We start from the raw sequence: 15,353 nt of genomic DNA, 5'->3' as shown, positions 1-15,353 counted from the left end.
AAAAAAAAAAAAAAAAAGAAAATGTCATTTAAAATTATGTCAGGGGCTAGACAGCACCTAGGAACCCGTAAGACCCAAGCTCAGTTCCCAACACACAGGCCAGGCAGCTCATAATCTCTTGTAGCTTCAGCTCCATGGGGGCCCCAACAGCCTCTTCTGTAATACTCAGGCTTGTACATATCCAAACATATGTAAAAGTGAAACAAGTCTTTAAAAAATTGCCTGTACGAGACATGTACAGTTTTTCTTCATAGTTACACCCTCAAGAATGCCATTTAAAAAAACAGACAAGCATTCGCCCTGTGTCAAGTATTGGGAGTCACACAGGGCTGCAGTGGAGTACACTGGAGGATGTAGGTTATAGTCAATGCGGCACGGAGGTTCAGACTGCATAGACTGAAGGGGTCCTGGGTCTCACCATCCACCCTGTGGCTCCCAGGTGAGCTGTGCATACCCTAAATGCCAGTCTGCTCCGTCTGCTCTAAATTGAGCAGACAGGGAGCGCTGGGCACAGGGCCTGGGAATGAGAGTGTCTCTCAATGGACTGGAAGGGTCTCCGGAGTCCAAGTATATTTCATCAAAACATTCTAAGGCCCTTAATATAAACAACACTGGAATTTTTCTTCCTCTACAGCCCGCCGCTGCCAGAGCCTCAAGAATGATTAGAATGTCTTCCCTGTCCCCAGGGCACACCTGCTTGAAAAGGCTGTCACGTGGGTGGCCTCTTATAGACAGTGAGTAGGCTTAGGCTCCTTTCTCTGCCCCCCACCCAGCCTCCCACCCCACCCCACCCCCACCAATCTTGCCCACCTTCAGCTGAAGTCCTTTACTGACTGAAGAGGCACAGATTTTGTGGCTGTCTCAAGGCAGCGGTTTTGGAAGACAACACGAACAACCTCTCGTTGCTACTGCCGGCCACGGGCCTCCTTGATCACCTGCCAGAAACTGTGAGGTCACACCTGACCCCCAGAGAGGCCCACAGGCACCCAAGGGAGAGACTTGGCACTTGAATGTCAGTTGGAGATGGTCTGAGCCGGCTGAGGGTTTCCTGGTCGGGCTGTGGGCACTAGTTAGTACCACTCTAAGAGCCACTATCTCCTGCCCTATCTCCTGATCCTAATCCACAGCTCGAGAGCGAGCCCATGACTTCGTCCCATAAAGCCACACCTCCTAAGGGTCCTGTCACCCCTCAGTGGTACCCCAGGCTGACAGTCAAACCTTCAACACATGGGCCTGTAAGGGGCATTCAAGATACATGGTACATAACAGGCTCAAAATTTGTTAGTGACTCTCCAAGGTGTCCAGGCAGGAGGCAGCTGCTTAGAATGGGTTCAGCTAGCCCCAAGAAAAAGTTGACAAGGCAAGTCGCCATACATTGATAGGACCCTCCTTTTAGACCATTTAATTTCTTTTTTTTTTTCTTTTTTTTGGTTTTTCGAGACAGGGTTTCTCTGTATAGCCCTGGCTGTCCTGGAACTCACTCTGTAGACCAGGCTGGCCTCAAACTCAGAAATTCGCCTGTCTCTGCCTCCCAAGTGCTGGGATTAAAGGTGTGTGCCACCATACCCAGCTCCATTTAATTTTTTAATTGTATATTTGACATTTAAAGACACTTACCATCCCAATATTAACTCCACCTGTTAATTTCTACCCTGTGGCTCTCCGCACAGATCCGTGAAGGGATCAGGGATGTGGCACATGCCCAGTGACTCCTGTGGCCTCCCAGGTACAGGCTAAGAAGTGAGTCAAGGTATCCTGGAGGCACACAAGCCTGGTGGAATTCCAGGCCTGGGCTTTTCTATTTCACACTAACCCCCTGAGCTAAGCCAGAATGAGGCCCTCTCAGAGGCCTATCTTCTCATCTGTAAAATGGGCAGGGCACACAGAGAGCCCGGAGCCTAAGAAAATTCAAAAGGAGCGAGTGACCAACAAAGCTGAAGGGGCTCGAGCCACACACTGGTGTGGACCGTAGAGGGGGATGACGTGGTGGGAGAGGACAGGATACACCGACAGGACACACTGGACAGACAGAGAGCTCAGGCTCTCCATGACCTCAGGCTCCCTCCTGGACTGAGCTCTGAACTAACTCAGGTGAGAGTTAGACAGGCTGGAGGGAGGCGGAGCGCCTGGCTAGGTAATAAAGGTGTCGAATTTCAAGAGGAGCGGTTCCTCGCCCCCTGCCCCCAGACTTGAGACAAAAGCCGGGTAGCCTAAAACAAATGTCCTGGAGGCCTTTGTCTCTCACGGGCAGGTTCCCTGCTGATGGTCCACCTCAGCAGGTTCAAGGCTAGATCAGGACAGGTCACAGTAACAGTTGTGGACCCACCAACCTTCATACCTATCTTCAAACTAACTCTAAATTAGGGGAGAGAAAACTTCAGACACTTAAAAAACAAAACAAAACAAACAGTCCCAAAGAGACTGATGTCCCTTTGCAGACAGAGGGCCTTTTCTCTGTGTGCCTGCTGCATGCCTATGTTTTTAGCCCCATAAAACCTTCAACTGCCAACTCTCTCTGCTCCTGTTTGCAGCATTGCTACAATTTCTACAATGCTACCTGCGACACTTAAGACTTTTCCCGCCTTTCAGTTCTTTAACTGGCAGAGAAAAGGAACCTATCAGGCAAGACACCTAGACTCTATCACAGGTACATGGGCTAGTCACACTGGCCTCAAAGATGACTTGAACACTGCCCCCATCACTTTGAGCAGCAACATGCATGGCCATAGGGCAAAAATATTTTCAACTGGAACAAACTGGGGTCAGAAGCAGGCTAAGCTTTTGCGTCTTATATAGCAGGTATTCTAGGTAAACAACAGAAATGGCAGAACTCTGGGCATTGGAAAGCTGGGAAGCTCTCCATCACAATGACCTCTGAGCCTATGAATATAAACACCGAGAACATGGGACACTTGTTTTCCTGGGACAAAAAAACACAGGAACTGGCCACAATGTATCACAGCCACCAAGTGCTGGGCTTTCTGAGTGCTATGATGACTGACTCATAGTCCCTGAACGCACCCAAAGATGTATCATCTCCGGGTGAGCACCCTGAGCCTGCCTCAGCACACTGGGTTCCTGGGTAGGAGACACCAAGGCCCACTGGCTCGCCTGAGATGACAGAGCCACCCCAGGACACCTCCTATTTCCTCTCCTCTAACACCTCGCTGCCCCCATGCATCTGGCAGAGTGCCAGAAAAAGCAAACCACACAAATACCACCCAGGAAAGTGCTGGGGCCAAAGAGCAGTCGCACCCTTTAGTCTCCTGCTCAACCAGCCTCTACCCCGATAACCAAGACCAGTAAGGCTGAAGGGGGGGAGCAGAAGCAGCCCCCTGCCCCATTTCCTGCCGCACAACTCTCTGGAAACCAAGGTGTTCGTCCAGAGAGAATTAAGCTACAGCCACTGATAGTAAATTCAGAGCCCTTCTCCCCTCCCCCGCCCCAATGCCAGGCCAAAAGAATTTGTGGAATGTGGATGGCTCTCAGCTTGTTTCCACGACCCAAACACATCACCATCCACAGGGCAAGGAACTGCACTTATAAGGAAAAGGCCTGCTGCTGGCCACTTCCTGGGCATTAAACCCTCAGACCTCAGGAGGCAGAACACTGACCCCAGGGCTGATAGCTCCTGCATACTTTGCGGTATCCCAGGACACCCAGGCACTCTCCCTACCCCAGTGCACATGTGGACTCGAACACAGATGAGACAAAAAAGATCGGCAGAGACATGAAGACAAATGCCAAGCAGCTTTCTTGGCTTCACAGAGAACACCATGGACTGAAAGAAAATGCCTGAACAACTCTTGTAGCCAGCAGTGGGCTTTATTTAAGGGCATACGTGTTCCAGAATGGAAGATGACACGACCCAGCAGCTGGTCCTCACACTACCTTTGCAGCCTCCAGAGCAGGAGTCTTGCACTCAGTGGTAGCCAGAAAGACACAAGGTGCCGCCATATCATGTGGAAATTCCTCCCCCACCGACTTTACTGGGGACAGTGACAGTTAGTCCTACCGGCAGTCAGATGGGAAAGGTCAGAAACAAATCCAGGAACACAACACCATGTACCCACTAATCCTCTGGGCCAGCCCTTCCTCCCGAAACTCCTGGAATGGGTGTGTGTGTGTGTGTGTGTGTGTGTGTGTGTGTGTGTGTGTGTTCTATAACTTCAGGACCAATGGAGCCAACTGTTCATCACTGGACTTGAGAAAGTCATGTTAGAATAACAGCTCCTTTGTGCAAAGGACAGGCCACTGGCCCTGCCCCATGCTGTCACCAGAGACAGCAAGCTGCCAGGCTGGTTTGTCCATAGGACATGAATGGGAATTCTCAGAAAGTAAACAGGAACGTGGCCATCCCGGAAACACACAGGTGCCAGCCTCAGGCAACTGACCTTTGCCAGTCGGGCACACTGAACTGGAGAAGATGAAGAGAGAGGGCGGGTCATAAGGGAGGTGCTGGTGGTACCTGTGAAAGGACACGTCACTGGAAACTTCTGAAAGTTATTTCCCCTTGCTTCTGTGAATCTTTGTGTGCTGGAAGCCTTCCTCCTCTCTAACCCTGACATGCATTCACTGGTCTGTGCATCTCAGGCACCAGATGCTGCCCTACTGGGTGGAGGTTAAAGGGATCAACCTTATCTAGGGCCTGCTTACCTGCTGGGGGATGTTGGCCTCCTAATGTCAGAGGAAGAACTCCAAGACCCGACCTTCCATCCAAGAGGAGAGGGATGCCCTAGGAGACAGAAAGGGCAAGCGTGAGAAGATTCTGAGCGTGGGCTCTGTTGTAAGTCTTTGCAGAGGTGGGGGTAGGGGTAGACAGTTAGGCAGTAGACGCTTCACTGCAGGCCTCCCAGGCCTGTGCTGCTGGAAGGACACAGCAACCATCTCTGGGCTACCTCTGCTCCAGCCACTGGTTACTATCAGAGCAGCAGCCAAACCCAGGCAGATTCCAGCCCAATGGAGCAGTGTGGTCCGCTCCTGACACACCTCAGGTATCTCAGTGACACAGTGAGACAGCCACAGAATGATCACCAGCAAGGACAGAGTTGATCTCCATGCACCATGTAAGATATGGTGGGGCTAAAGGCTTGAGTTCCCGGAGTCATCTACCGCACCTCAACTTTTGAGAACTGGGGTGGTTGTACCGCTGAGCACATTTATAGGAAGGAACACTGCCCTGGGCAGCGTAGGAGAAGAGTCCATTCTGAACACCTTCCTACCTCAAATGCCACTCTACACGCAACAGCTGTCACACACGCAGACCCATATCCGTGCCCCATACCTTCACAAACCAGCATCTGTGTCCCCGTCCCTGCATCTACGTCACACACACCCCCACAGGGCTTCACCTCTGGTTCGATGGAAATACAAATCCCAGATGTACCGAAAGGTGGAAAGCAAAGAAAGTTGTCCTACCAAAACACCCCAGCAAACGCCACTTGAGGAAACAAACGGGCCTTGTAAACACAAAGGCAGAGTTTGACATCGTGGGCACCAGCAAAACATCACTCACCTTGACATATGTCACCAGAAAGGCTAGGACAATGTAAGGAGAAATGTCCATAAGCAAGACAGACCTCAACCCCAAAGGACACCAAGGGTAAGGACCACTCCGGGCACTATGGTCTGTCTAGCTGGTTGACTTGTTGGAGAAGGGCCAGCTTTCTTAAGTCAAAAGACTCCAAAGTACTGGGTAAGCCCTGTCAGAGCACTTAGAGGACTTCCCAGTCAGAAAGCTCATGTCAAAAGGGGATAGGGACCCTGAGCACAGAAAACCAGGCTGACACAGAGGGGTCCCACTAACCACCTGCCATTCCAGTACTGGGGAATGGGAAGGAGAGGTGGCTGGGGGGGGGGGTGTAGGACAGTGGGCTGCACACAGACAGCCTGGTCTCCAGTCGAGCATAGGTCTTGAACCCCGGGAGACCCAATGGGTGGTGATTCCACCTACATAGGAGCGAAGGTCTCCTGGGCCCCTGGCTCCTGTCGAAGTTACCACCCCCACAGCCCCTGCAGGAGAGGTGTGTGACCATCAGTCACACAAAGTCCCATGCTCCTGGCATTCTAGCCAGGTATGCTCCTCCCCACAATTACCTGATAGTCCAGCCCACTATAGAAGGAGCTGCTTGGCCCCTCCTTGCTCTCTTTAAGCTTTCACCTTTCTTACTCTCCTCTCTAGCCCTTTTTTTCTCTCTCCCCTCCTCCCCCTCCACATGGCCATAGCCGACCTCTCTCTCTCCTTCTACCTTCTCTCTTTCCCCCTGCCTTTCTACAACAAAGCTCTAAAACCATAGACTGTCTCTGTTCATCAAGGCCAGCAGTGCTTGAACGATAGGATAGGCTTTCTCCTAAAGAGCCGCGTCTAACCTCCCACGGGAAGGCCTTTCTGCGCTCCAGCCACAGACCGGACCAAAGACTCTCACCCGAGTGGGAACCACCTAGCACCCTCTCCCCTGCCTTCTCCTCCCTTTGGCCCCAGGGCTGACCCAGCCACCTGAGGTGCTCCCAGGGTCCTATTCTGTTTTCAGCTCTTCCCCCGTGTCCAGTGATGTATGGGATGCCCAAGGCTGAGAACCTGGTGCTTGGACTGCCCCTTGTCCACCATCTGCCGAGCTGGGGTCCAGTGGCTTCCCACTGCCAGACACCTACCTGGAGCCACGGGGAAAGCATGCAGCAGTCCTTCCGAGTCTGCCCACCCAGAGCACTGAACTCTGGTGGGACGTGGGTTTCCCCCCACACACACTCTCTTTATTCCCCCAACCCCCACCCAACACCCATTGCCATGCAGTGGGTTACTGTGCTGGGATGCCCAGCACACAGGAACAGTGGGCACTGTTCATGTCTATTCCTCTTGTTCTAATTCTCTGGAAACCCAAGGTCTCTGCGCAATGGAAGAAGGGGTATGACCAGGGAGCCAGGGCCCATCAGCTGTCACAACATCAAAGATATGAATGAATGTGGGGCAGACCGAGTCACCCTAAAGTCCGGCGGTTCCTACATCTTGATATTTGCTTCAAAAAACGCCAATGCCAACACTGGAGTGAATCTGGGTAACCCCCTCCAAACCCCAACACCAAAAGGACAATATTGATGTGTTTTCAGAAGTCTCAAAGTGCCAAGATCTTCTCCCACTGCCGAAAAGAAGGTGTTCATGTCACTCTGGTCATCTCTCATGGTCCTGGAGGACATGAAATTTCAGAGCTTGACCCTAGCTGAGTGCTAAAAGGCCCAGCAAAGGTTCGTGGCTGCCATCCCACCAAATTCAGGCAACAAACTACAGAGAGACACAACTGTCCATACCCGACTCCAGAATAGCTAGCAAGTCCGTTTCCACATTCTTAGACGACCTCCTCACAGGCCCGCAGTATCTTGGAATGTGACTCCATCTGCAGAGAGAATCTCTCAGGAGGTAAAATGAGATCATGGCCTTAACGCATTATGACTAGGCGATTTGCTGAAATGGAAAATATGGAGAGGCCCTGCATTCATAGCAACAAATGAATGTGATGCTGGCAATGGCCAATGGCCAGTGGCCTCCAGCTGCCATAGGCTGACCCAAGCCCCACTCCTTACAGCGGGCCCCTGAGGAGCCTACTCTGCCTCCACGCATATGCTGGACTCTGGGAAAAGTAATTTCTGTTGCTTGGGCTACCCAGTGCCTTGTGGTTCTCCGTTAAAACTGTCTATCAAATAAATAATCCACCACACCCAGTATTCTCATCTGCAAAACATGAAAAGAGGGTCTCAAGGTCCTGTCATTCTGAATGCTGCTGAAGGAGACAGACTTGAGACAGCTAATATTCTCACACCCACCTCACTTGCTACAAGTCTTCACAAAGGGTCTTGCCTGGCTCTCTAATCCAGCCAATAGCTGAAGTTCTATGCTCTGTCTCAGCACCCCAGGATGAGGCTCCAGCAGACATCTATGAATCTAAGTCTCCTACCTGCATCCCCAGTCCTCCCATGGGCAGGTGGTAAGGTTCCAGAAGAAATACACAAGACAGAAATAGGTGAATCCTGACTCTAAGTCAGAGGCAAACCATGGCCTAGGGGCTGAACCCAACATGGTCATCTACCCCTGTAAGGCCCACAAAAAGCGGGTGTGTAACAGTTGGGGGATGGGGTGGAATGAATCAAAAGTATCTCATGAGGTGGGCATTCCATGACATTCACATTGAAGTCTCCTTACACTGATGTCTCACTGGATAAACCAACATGTCAGCTCCGAGGCTTCTGTGCTATAACCACGGGGGCAGTTTCAGAGACCTTCTGGCCCACAAAGCTGAAAGACCTGTTTCCTGGCTTTCCAGAGATGTTTACAAGCCCCTGTTCCATGCCAGGCTACTTACGCAACAGGCACAGGGCCAGGCGGCTCAAGCCAGAGGCAAGTGGGCCCCCACCCACAGGTGCGGGCTGGGGGCCAGGAGTGGTGCCAAGAGCAGCCAGCACGGTGAGGTGCACGGGAAGAGAAAAGGTGAGGACGTGGACACGGGAGAGGAAAGCAAAGGCCAACCCCACACAACTTCAAAGTTAGTATCTTTAGCTGGTTCCAACGTGGAAGGGAGGAAGAAAAAAAACCACCCCACAGTCCTTCACTAAGGAGGGGTGCAGCCTTGATCCCTTTGGTGACATGTTGCCTCCCAAAGCCTCCAAGGGCAGGTCAGCTCCACCAGCCCCTGCGAGGTCCAGGAGTGCCCTGAAAGTCCAGAATTCCAGGGCCTGGCTGTGCATTTAACTCCCAGCTTCCCACCGTATGGTAGTCCGACTTGTGTGAAACTGCTCATGGGAGTCAGTGGTAGCTCTTTTGGAAAAGTGCATGCGGCACAGGCTTGAGATGTGAACTTGATCCCCTAGCACCGCTCTTGGGGAAGGACCTGCCTGTGCTACAAGTGGGTGTGGACTACCAGTACTTGGCTTTCATCATTTCTTGAAAAGCTATTTGTCCAGGTTTTAGCTGCCTTCCCCCATCTCAGTCAGTCCCCCAGAGCCCTCAGTCTGACCCACCTCATACTTTGGCCTCTACTAGCAGAAGAGTTTTTATTTACCTTCGGTTTCTTGAGACGAGGTCTCAGGTAGCCCAGGTTGGTCTACATGCTATCTAGTCAAGGATCTCAAGGATACTCCCCAATCTCTCTGCCCTCCCCTCTAGCTGAAGACTTCCACCAGCCATGTCTGTGACTACCGTCTAAAAGCTACTTAAGAAGCAAGCCACTTCTTACATCTGAGTAAGGCTGGGGTTCCCCAACACTGGCACGTATCGGAGAACTGTTTGCCACAGACCAACCAACCTTTACCCTCACCTTGCCCAGGTTCCTGATGCTGAAGCCTGAGAATGTATAGGACTTAGAGGACCCCAGCCGACACTTTGAGAATCATTGGCATAGTGAACCTGAACTGTGTTTTTCCATCTGTCCTCTCTGCTCCAGTTACCGTCCTCCTCAAGCCCCACCCCCACCCCCAAGCACACTGAATGACCCCCCAGGGAAGGCTTCTATGGCTTGCAGAGGACGGAGAATGCAGAGCTGGGTCTGTGAACCAATGCAGTACAACGCCAACATCTGCGGCCTCTATAATTAGAGGATGAAATACAAAGAGAAGAATCCTTCACAAAGCAGGCCGCAGGGAGCGGATGTCTGTAAGCAGCGACAAAATTCGGTCCTATGCTGTACTTCCTTCCTTCTCCTTCCTTTACAGGTGACAAAACCTCCCAGGTCTAAACGCTGGATAAAGTTAAATATCCTGCCTAAGGCAGATGAAGGCAGCTGTGGCTGGGCCTCCACGGAACATGGAAAGGGCTGCAAAGTTCTGCCAAAGGTGAGTTCGTGAAACCTCGGGTTATCCGTGAGCGTGAGTGGCGACTCAAACCCCAGCCCTGCCCTGAAATAGTGAAATCCTCCCTCCTGGATGCCGGGCTGGGTGATAAGACAACAGCACTTATGGACCCTGAACTTGCTGGGTTTTACAGAGCACTGGCTCCAGCCTCCACAAGTCCTCTCAGCCAGCTGTCCTCCCTTCCAGCAGCACCAAGGACCACCAGGACTGGGGCTGTCACTGGCCTCTTCAGACCTCCTTCCTACAGGTCAAATCTCCCCGTGGCAACCTCTCACCTTGACAACAGTGTAAGGGGCAAAAGAGAAAGAAATGCAGCCAGAGGCCTTTCAATGAGACCCAAATTCTTTCCATGCCTGACTCATTGTGGACCAAGAGCCTTCCTTCCCTCCTTAGCTCTGCAGTGGGGTAGGGGTGGGGGAAGATGAGCTGAGGGCTGGGGTGACAGTCACAGTTGAGAAAGCCCCTGCCAGACATCTGAGTAAAGTGGGAAGGGGGTGGGGATGCATATTTTCTAAAGACTTGCAGTTGACCAATCGGATGGGTTATCGCAGGCCGTCCCTTTCAAATCCACCACACCCCCAGAGGTGGAATCAGAAAGAAAAACCCCTGGGAGTTATAAGACCATGAAGTTATAAGACCCGTCTGTACTTTTTAAACTTTTCTCCCAAATGAAGCTTCGGTGTCTAAATCCCTCGGAGATGACCAGAGCATTACCCAGAACACAAAGGAACTCCTCCACCGCGATAAATACCTTTCATTCATTTGTTACTTATGCATTGTGTGTATGTGCACATACATGCACATGGAGGCCAAGATCAACCTTGGGTGTTAACCACAGGAGGGCCCTTGTTTTCTGAGATAGGGTTTCACACTGGGACCTGAGGTCACCAATGAGGCCAGGCTGCCCAGCCAGGGAGCCCCAGAGAACTGCCACCTCCCAAGGACTGGGATGCGCATACCACACACCACACTCACTGTTTATATGTGGGTGCTGAGGACTGAGGGGTTCTCAGGCCTATCCTGTTACCATGTTACAGACTAAACTCTCACCAGTCTGTAAAAATTACCTTGGTTTTTTGTTTTTGTTTTTGTTTTTTTATCTCAAATTTGAAATCTTCCTGTCTCGGCCTCTAGAGTGTTGGGATTGGAGAGGTGGGTGCCACCACCCCAGACGATGTCTTAGTTTTAAGCACACATTTTTTTTTCAAATTGAAAATAACACACATTTGAAAAATACCCACTTTGGCTGTCACTTTGTTGGACTGTAAAACATTTTGGGAGGCCTTTGGATCTGTGATACAGGGCTGAGGGACCCACCCAACTTATCAGCTAGCTCTGTTCCCCTGGAGTCCACAGCCTGCCGGCTCTGGTAAAGCTGAAGCAAACAGAAACAGTGTTTCCAGTGATCCAGGACTCACCTGTCCAGAGAGGCTGGAGAGGCTGTGTAGCTGGGCAAGTGGGCGCTGCCTTAGTCTCGCTATCCTATGACTATTTTCTCTCTCTCTCTCTCTCTCTCTCTCTCTCTCTCTCTCTCTCTCTCTCTCTCTCTCTCTGTGTGTGTAGCTCTGGCTATCCTGGATCTCACCAGGCTGGCCTCGAACTCAGAAATCTGCCTGCCTCTGCCTCCTGAGTGCTGGGATTAAAGGCGTGCGCCACCACACCCGCTTCTACACATCTCTTTATTCCCGTTTTTCTTCTTCACAAGCCCTATTAATTAGGCATGAAAGGTTGGCCCACTATAAAGAGGTTCCCGCCCCACACAGCTAGGGCTCATTTGGCTCCCAGGGATGTGAAGTTACAGAGGGCCATCGCTGTGTCACCTCAGGGTCCTCATCAGCTCCCTTTCCTCCTTGCCTCTGTGAAGCAGCAATTTGGCAAGATTAGCAAGTGTGCCAGGAACCAGGGGGTAGGGGGACAGGTTGAATCTGAAAGACGAAAGTTGCCTGCATGCGTTAGCATGAGACAAAACAAAAAACAAAAAACAAAAACAAAAACCGGGCAACCCCATCCTGGAATGACAAGGACTGTGAGCCAGCAGGGAGGACAGGCTCCTCTGAGCTGCTGCAAACTTTACCTCTACCTGTTCTTCTAAGTGTTGTCACAGCAATGGCTTGGAGTCACCTGTCCCCAAGCCCACTGGATGGAGAAGGAATATTCCCTTTGAGGGTTGTTCTTGGTTGTCAATTTGACATCTGCAGTTAACTACAATCCAAGCAGCTGGCACACCTGTGAGGGATTTTTCTGGATTGAACTATTTGAAGTGGGAAGATCAACCTTAAATCTGGGACACACTTTCTAGTGACTAGACATCTAGTCCTATACAGAGGACTGGGAAGAAGAAAGCTCGCTCTGTGCTCGCCTTCACTCTGGACAGAATTTCACTCCTTCACTGGCATCAGAGCCTTCGTCTTTGGGATTCCAGTGTGTACTTTAAGATGTGCTGAGAGACATCCAGCCTTGTGCAATTAAAAAAAAAAAAAAATTACTGGCTTCTTGGACTTTCCATTGGGAAACAGCCATTGCTGGACTATAACCTGTAAGTCACTCTAATAAATCCCATATATACTCATTCTATCTGTTCCATTTCTCTAGAGAACCCTGAACAATACATTTCCCTCCCTTACAACCCTCCCGGGTCAGGAAGAAAGCCTATAGCAGTCCATACAGCAAGAGGCACCACACCATAATGGATATCACAGCGTAGTAACACACAGACTCCTTTTAGGGGCAACCAGGTTAAGTGCAGCTGGTGGGTGCTCTCTCCCTATGGAGGGTGCTCCCCAAGGCAGCACACCAGGCCTCAGTAAATACCCCAAAGAAACCCTAGGATCCATGCTCCCTCCCTCCAGAAACAATCCCCAGGCCTGGTCTCACAGCTCCTCCAGAAGGTGCCAGCTCCGTGCAGCCTCGGTGTCCACAAGGCCACTCCTTCAGCAGTTCACCTCTTGCAGTTTCCTCTCTCATCTCATCCTCCTGGTGCCCCAAACCCTGTTCCTGAGAGGAGTCACCATGTAAAATACCAGGTTCTGCCTTTGGGGGTGGGGTGGGGGTGGGGGGTCACAGTTTGGAACAGATGGGAAATGTACAGCTGGCTCTAGGTCACTGGGTTGGCTTTTTGCCAAGACACAAACACAAGACTGATATATACACACACACACACAAAGCAGCACTCCTGGCTGGTTCTAGCCAATGTTAGAGGGTGACTTTGTATTGTTGGCACACACACACACACACACACACACACACACACACACCAATTTAAAAAGCCATGCAAATATTTTGTTCCATTAATATGACACATTTACACCCCTGCTAAATCGGAGGTGAGAGAGCAGGCGTCACCTGTACTCCAACAGATGGTTTTTCGTCAATAATACATACAATCACCATGGATCACTCCTAGGTTAAAGATCACCAGAGGTGATGGGATTGGGGCTGTCAGCTAGATCTGGGTACTAGTGCAGGTGCCATGATCCTAGGCTAACCTGCAGGGAAGCACACCCTGGAAGGAAGGAAGGCTCTGTGTAGTGGTCATGCCTACGAATTCCCAGACCCCTGTCTCTCCTATTGCTATTGCACAGGTTTATCCCATGTAGTTTTAGGGGGCTAGAAATCTGAACCCGATCTTAGGGGTAAAGCCAAGGAGATAGCCAAGGAGACAGGGTGAGCAGGGAGGGCTAGAGCTACAAACCCTTTCTCTGCCCTTTTTAGCTTCTAGCATTCACCAATCTCCCTGCCTCCGGTACCCAAAGCACACTCGTTTAGTCTGTGTCTGTCATCAGTTCCTGTGGTTGAACCTCCCTCCACCACCTCTGACAAAGACACGGGTGTTTGCATGTAGGGCAGAAGTAGGAACCATGCATGGTACAGCCTGGACATGGTCTGAATGCTGAAACCTTAAGTCTCCCAGACTGGAGATGCTAAGAAAAGGTGAATTCTCTAAGAGGTGGGGCCTAGCAGAAGGTAATCGTGTGGTAGTGTCACCCCTAAAAGGAATTCATCTAGCCACCCTGCAGTGAATCATGAAAAGAACAAGCCTTGCCCTATCTTAGACTCTCTGGTTTTCTGTCTCTCCAAGGGCTCTCAGCACCCAAACTGATACTGGCAGGAGACTCTTGGATCTCTTCTTTATCAGTTCTTTATCAATAGAAACACCAAGAAATCCTGACACCCCAGGCTCCTCCCATCTGCAAAGGCCCTGTCACAAACACCAGGGCCTGAGTAGCTTTCGGGACGCACACTCTAGCAAACACTGCGTACTTTACTGCCCACCCCCCTCCCAGCTTCACTTGCCTCTCCTTCTTGCACACACGCACCTCCCCCTTGTCCCTGTACCTCCAGGATAAGTGTTCTGTGAGACAAGACCTTTGTCCTGATCTCGTGCACAAGGAAGCCCCTGGAGTCTAGCAGGCACTTTTGCAACACTATTGGGTGTTCACAGTGCTCCTGTATGGACACAGACTTAGGGTCTCATACCCTAGGTGCGGACAAGTTGTTGAACCTAGAGGACTGGTTGACACATATGTTAGGGATGATTCCCCCTCCCCCAGGGTAGGTAGACCGTGGAGGCTAAAGGTCATTTAAAGAGCGGTAAACTGCTGGGCTTGCTTCCCTTTGCGCCTGCCTTCTAGAAAAATACGGGTAAAATTAAATTTTTCTTGTGAAGTATCAAAAGGAGTTGTTTGACAGCATTTTTCCATCCCAGTATCATTCTGCAAGGACTCAAAAGCTGGGTGACGCCCACAACAAAGGTCGCCATGGAAACCGCTCACCTCCCTCCTGAAAATCATGACTTCACCTCTCAGTCCTCCCAAACCCACTCCAGATTGTTACCGAAGAACCTTTGTGCAAACAAACACCAGCGACTGCCTGAATGGCAGGAAATGTGGCAACTTTTTTTTCTAATTTTAACTTTGCTCCAGGAATGTGTGTGTGTGTGTGTGTGTGTGTGTGTGTGTGTGTGTGTGTTTGGAACACTCAGCCGGGGGCCCACATTCCTTTGCAGCTACCTCCAGGGAGCCCAGAGAAAAAGCCACTCTCAGCTCTCAGGCAGGCCTTCTTGAAGGAGGATGTACCACAAACGTCACTCTACTCCAGCCAGAGCAGTGTCCAGGGCCTGAGCACTCAGGTCATGGCCAGGGGAAAACCTGGAAAACAATCCTGCCAAGCATCCCCTGGGACAGAAGGATTCCAAGGAGTCTCATTCTGTTTTAAAGCCTTCCATGGTGGAGTGCTCCCCCCACCCCATCCCTGCAGTGAAAGAACTCGGAAAGAACCAGCGTTTGCCTAGTTCTAGTAAGTTCGAAGACTTTGTAGGATCCAATAAGAAAGGTGAACCGAAACCATGTAAAGAATCTTCTGGTTGGAACAAAGGAGAGTAATAACATGAGTTTGGGGGAGGGGAGGCAGCTGTACCTGCACGGGAAGTCTATCAGATACACATCACCCCCGGCAGACCAGCTCCAATATCACAAGGTCAGTGTGGAGCTTGATGCAGAGGAATAGCTCGGGGGGGGGGG

The 15,353-nt window shown here is 51.0% G+C and overlaps 1 protein-coding gene across 1 annotated transcript in view; it reads right to left on the bottom strand.

The window, feature by feature from the left end:
- Positions 1-15,353, bottom strand: part of Sh3bp4 (SH3 domain binding protein 4) — an 80,732-nt gene that overhangs the window by 43,793 nt on the left and 21,586 nt on the right. The window contains exon 2 of the mRNA XM_029538745.1: positions 4,657-4,735. The gene's annotated coding sequence lies outside the window, so the exon portion shown is untranslated. The remainder of the gene's footprint in view (positions 1-4,656; positions 4,736-15,353) is intronic.

Source organism: Mus pahari, chromosome 5 (assembly GCF_900095145.1).
Source record: "Mus pahari chromosome 5, PAHARI_EIJ_v1.1, whole genome shotgun sequence".
NCBI classification, from domain to species: Eukaryota; Metazoa; Chordata; class Mammalia; order Rodentia; family Muridae; genus Mus; species Mus pahari.
Note: the sequence above shows the minus strand (reverse complement) of the source record. Positions and strands in the feature narration are given on the sequence as shown.